The sequence below is a fragment of the Crocuta crocuta genome, unplaced genomic scaffold (assembly GCF_008692635.1).
Source record: "Crocuta crocuta isolate KB4526 unplaced genomic scaffold, BGI_CrCroc_1.0 scaffold26, whole genome shotgun sequence".
In the NCBI taxonomy this organism is placed as follows: domain Eukaryota; kingdom Metazoa; phylum Chordata; class Mammalia; order Carnivora; family Hyaenidae; genus Crocuta; species Crocuta crocuta.
Genome location: NW_027532249.1, coordinates 12990016 through 12996005, shown reverse-complemented (window position 1 = coordinate 12996005; position 5990 = coordinate 12990016).

Below are 5990 nucleotides of genomic sequence, written 5' to 3'. Positions count from 1 at the left end.
TGCAAACTGGTGTAGTCATTCTGGAAAATAGTGTGGAGGTTCCTCAAACATTAAAAATAGAACTACCCCATGACCCAGCAATTGCACTACTAGGTGTTTATCCAAAGGATATAAAAATGCACCCAGTGTTTATAGCAACACTATTGACAATAGCCAAAGTATGGAAAGAGCCCAAATGTCCATCGATAGATGAATGGATAAAGAAGATGTGGTACATATATATACAATGGAGTATTACTCGGCAATCAATAAGAATGAAATCTTGCCATTTGCAACTATGTGGATGGAACTGGGGGTATTATGCTAAGTGAAATTAGTCAGTCAGAGAAAGACAAATATCATATGACTTCACTCATATGAGGAATTTAAGATACAAAACAGATGAACATGAGGGAAGGGAAGCAAAAATAATATAAAAACAGGAAGGAGGACAAGACATAAAAGACTCTTAAATATAGAGAACAGAGGGTTGCTGGAGGGGTTGTGGGATAGAGATGTGCTAAATGGGTAAGGAGTATTAAGGAATCTACTCCTGGAATCATTATTGCAGTATATGCTAACTAACTTGGATATCATTTAAAAATTAATTAATTACTTTTTAAATAAATTTTTAAAATAAATAAATAAGAGCCTGAGCCTGAGTGGCTCATTTGGTTGAGTGTCCAACTCTTGATTTCTGCTCAGGTTATGATCAAGCCCTGCATTGGGCTTTGTGCTGAGCATGGAGCCTAGTTAAGATTCTCTCTCTCTCCCTCTGTCCCTCTCCCCCAACTTGCACTCTCTCTCTTTCTAAAAGAAGTGAAAGAAGAAAGAGGAGGAGGAGAGGAAGGAGGAAAAGGAGGAGGAGGAGGGGGAGGAGGAGGAGAAGGAGGAGAAGAGGAAGAAGAAGAAAAAGAGGAAGAAGAAGAAGAAGAAGAAGAAAAAGAAAAAGAAGAAGAATCCCAAATCAATAACCTTAACTTATACCTTAAGGAACTAGAAAAAAAAAAAAAAAAAGCAAGTTAAACCCAAAGCAAGCAGAAAGAAGGCCACAATGTAAATTAGAGCAGAGATAAATGCAATAGAGAATAGAAAAACAATAAAATCAATGAAACCAAAAGTTGATTCCTTGAAAACATCAACAACATGGGCAAATTTTTAACTAGACTGACTAAAAAAAAAAAAAAAACCAGAGAAGTTGCAAGTAACTAAAATAAGATTGAAAGTGGGATGATTACTATAGACCTTGCAAAAATAAAGATTATAGGGGCACCTGGGTGGCTCAGTTGGTTAAGCGTCCAACTTCAGCTCAGGTCATGATCCCGCAGTTCGTGGGTTCAAGCCCCACATCAGGCTTTGTGCTGACAGCTTGGAGCTTGGAGCCTCCTTTGGATTATGTGTCTCCCTCCCTCTCTGCCCCTCCCCCACTCATTCTCTGTCTGTCTGTCTCTCTCTCTCTCAAAAATAAACATTAAAAAAATTTTTAAAGATTGTTATAAAAAATATTGTCAAGGAGCACTTGTGTGGCTCAGTTGGTTGAACGTCCGACTTCGGCTCATGATCTCATGGTTTGTAAGTTTAAGCCCCACATCAGGCTCTCTGCTGTCAGTATAGAGTCTGCTTCAGAGCCTCTGTCCCCCCCACCCCCATCTCTCTGCCTCTCCCCCACTAGTTCTCTCTCAAATAAACTTAAAAAAAAAATACTGTGAACAATTGTAAACCAAAAAATTAGGTAATCTAATGAAAAAGACAAACTTCTAGAAGAACACATACTATCAAAATTGACTCAAAGACAAACACAAAAATTGAACAGACCTTTAACAAGAGATTGAATCAATAATCAAAAACCTTCCCCCTAACAAAGCATAGGACCATAAGCCTGCACTAGTGAATTCTACCAAACATTTAAAGAATTAATACCAATGCTTCTAAAACTCCTCCAAAATATAAAAGTGAAGGAAGCACTTCCTAACTCATTCTATGTCATGAACATTACCCTGATACCAAAGCCAGACAAAAACAACACAAAGGGAAACTAGAGACAGCATACCTTATGAATATAGATGAGAAAAATCCTCAACAAAATACAAGCAAACCTAACCCAGCAGCACAGTAAGAGGATTATACATCATGACCAAGTGGGATATATTTCAGAATGCAAGGGTGCTTCAACATATGAAAATCAATTAATGTACTATACTACATTACCAGAATAAAGGGGGGAAAAACACATGATAATCTCACTTAATGCAGAAAAAGTATTTGAAAATATCTAACACCTTTTCATGATAAAATCCCTGAACAAATTAGAAGCAAAAGGGAATTTTCCTCAACATAATAAAGGTTTTTTTTATGAAAAATCCAAAGCTAACACACTTAATAGCCATGGCTTTAGTCTTATCTGAAGCTCAGAGTCCTCTGCCAAGTTCATATGGTTATTTGGAGAATTCATTCTCTTGCAGCTATAAAATTCATGGAGGATTGCTGCTGAGAGACAGAGAGAAAGAGAGAGAGAGAGAGAGAGAGGGCATGTGCATGTGAGGGAGGGGCAGAGGGAGAATGAGAGAATTTTTTTATTTTTTTAATTTTTAATTTTTTTAATGTTTTATTTTTATTTTTGAGAGAGAGAGACAGTGTGAACAGGGGAGGGTCAGAGAGAGAGGGAGACAGAATCCAAAGACAGGCCCCAGGCTTTGAGCTAGCTGTCAGCACAGAACCCGATGTGGGGCTCGAACCCACGAACTGTGAGATCATGACCCGAGCCGAAGTCAGATGCTTACCTGACTGAGCCACCCAGGCGCCCCAAGAATTTTTTAAAAATTCGAGTTAGTTAACATATAGTGCATGATTGGTTTCAGGAGTAGAATTTAGTGACTCATCACTTACATATAACTCCCTGCTTAATGTCCATCACCCATTTAGCCCATTCCCCCCACTCCCCGTCACCTTCCCTCCAGGAACCCTCAGTTTGTCCTCTGTATTTACAAGTCCCTTATGGTTTGCCTCTCTGTTTTATCATATTTTATATTTTCTTTCCCTTTTCCTATGTTCATCTGTTTTGCTTCTTGAATTCCATGAGTGAAATAATAGTTGCCATTCTTTGAATCATTATGCTTAGCATAACACACCCTAGTTCATCCACATTGTTGCAAATGGCAAGATTTCATTCGTTTTGATCACTGAGTAATACTCCATTGTATATACATATACCACATCTTCTTTATCCATTCATCTATCGATGGACATTTGGGCTCTTTCCATACTTTGGCTATTGTCAGTAGTGTTGCTATAAACACTGGGTGCATTTTTATATCCTTTGGATAAACACCTAGTAGTGCAATTGCTGGGTCATGGGGTAGTTCTATTTTTAATGTTTGAGGAACCTCCACACTATTTTCCAGAATGACTACACCAGTTTGCATTCCCATCAGTAGTGCAAAAGAGAACCTCCTTCTCTGCATCCTTGCCAACATCTCTTATTGCCTGAGTTGTTAATGTTAGCCATTCTGACAGGTGTGAGGTGGTATCTCATTGTGGTTTTGATTTGTGTTTCCCTGATGATGAGTGATGGTGAGCATCTTTTCATGTGTCTGTTGGCCATCTGAATGTCTTCTTTGGAAAAGTGTCTATTGTGTCTTCTGCCCATTTCTTCACTGGGTTATTTATTTTTGGGGGTGTTAAGTTTGATAAGTTCTTTATAGATTTGGGATACTAATCCTTTATCCAACATGTCTTTGCTAACATCTCCCATTCCATTTGTTACCTTTTAGTTTTGTTGATTGTTTCCTTCGCTGTGCAGAAGCTTTTTCTCTTGCTGAGGTCCCAATAGTTCATTTTTGTTTGTGTTCCCCTTTCCTCTGGAGACATGTCTATTAAGAAGTTGTGTCCAAGGTCAAAGAGGTTTTTGCCTGTTTTCTCCTCTAGGATTTTGATGGTTTCCTGTGTCATACTTAGGTTTTGTAAATGGGATCGATTCCTTGATTTTTCTTTCTGCTGCTTCATTATTGATATATAGAAATGCAACTGATTTCTGTACATTGATTTTAAATCCTGTGACTTTGCTGAAAGCATGTATCAGTTCTAGCAGTTTTTTTGGTGGAGTCTTTCAGGTTTTCCACATAGAGTATCATGTTGTCCATGAAGAGTGAAAGTTTGACTTCTTCCTTTCTAATTTGAATGCCTTTTATTTCTTTTTGTTGTCTGATTGCTGAGACTATAACTTTCAGTATTATATTGAACAACAGTGGTGAGAATGGACATCCCTGTCATGCTCCTGGCCATAGGGGGAAAACTCTGTTTTTCCCCATTAAGGATGATACTAGCTGTGGGTTTTTGTATATGGCATTTATGATGTTGAGGGATGTTCCTTCTATCACTACTTGCTTGAGGGCTTTTATCAAGAAAGGATACTGTATTTTGTCAAATATCTTTTCTGCATCTATTGAGAGGATCATGTGGTTCTTATCCTTTCTTTTATTAACATGGTATATCACATTGATTTTCAGATATTGAACCACCCCTGCAGTCCAGGAATAAATCCCACTTGATGGTGGCAAATAATTCTTTTAATGCATGTTGGACTTGATTTCCTAATATCTTGTGGAGAATTTTTGCATCCATGTTCATCAGGGAAAATGGTCTGTAATTCTCCTTTTTAGTGAGGTCTTTGCTTTTGGAATCAAGATAATGCTGGCCTTGTAGAATGAGTTTGGAAGTTTCCCTTTCATTTCTATTTTTTTGTAACAGCTTCAAAAGAATAAGTATTAGCTCTTCTTAAATGTATTATAGAATTCCCTGGGAAGCCATCTGGCCCTGGACTCATTTGTTGGGAGATTTTTGATTACTGATTCAATTTCTTTGCTTGTTATAGGTCTGTTCAAATTTTCTATTTCTTCCTGTTTTAGTTTCGTACTTTATGTTTCTAGGAATTTGTCCATTTCTTCCAGATTGCCCAATTGTTGGCATAAAATTGCTCATAATATTCTCTTATTATTGTTTGTATTTCTGCAGTTTTGGTTGTGATCTCTCCCCTTTCATTCATGATTTTATTTATTTGGGTCCTTTCCTTTTTCTTTTTGACAAATCTGACTAGGGGTTTATCAATGTTGTTAATTCTTTCAGAGGACAAGCTCCTAGTTTTATTCATCTGTTCTATTTTTTTTATTTCAGTATCATTGATTTCTGTTCTAATCTTTATTATTTCCCTTTCTCTGCTGGTTTGGGGCTTTATTTGCTGTTTTTTCCTAACTCCTTTAGATGTAAGGTTAGGTTGTGTATTTGAGACATTTCTTGAAGGAGAGAGAGAATCTTAAGCAGGCTCCACACTCAGTGCAGAGGCTGACACAGGGGTCTATCTCAGGAGTGTGAGATCATCACCTGAGCCAAAATCAAGAATCAAATGCTTAACCAACTGAGCCATCTAGACACCCTAGATGCTTGCTTCTTAAAGGCCAGCAGAAGGAAGAGTCTCTGACTTCCTCCATGTCTGACCCTTGGAATCTCTTTCAAAAGGCTCATCTGATTAGATTAGGCCTACCCAAAAAAATCTCTCTTTGTATTAACTCAAAGTCGACTAATTAGGGGCTTTACATCTTCAAAATCACTTCACCTTTGCTATATAATGTAACATAATCCAGAAATGATATCCCATCATATTGATATGTCCACCCACACTCAAGGGTAGGGAATTATATAAGGGAACATCAAGGGGAGGAATCTTGAGAGGAAGACATCTCAGAACTCTGCCTACCATAGGCTGTGACCTTTGATGAGGTAGAAAAGGGCATTGCCCTCACCTGTGTTTGGATCTCATTCCCATGCCCTCTGCCCCCACACACACCTCTTCAAGGACTGTAGCCCTGTAGCCCATCAGTTGCACCAGTGTGTATTCAGGTAAGTTTGGAGGTATACAACAAACTACTCTCGTTTCCTGTTGTTGTAGTTGTTGTTGTTGTTGTTGTTACTTAAATGAGTTGCCTTGAGAACTGATTTTAGCACATTCTCACAGCACT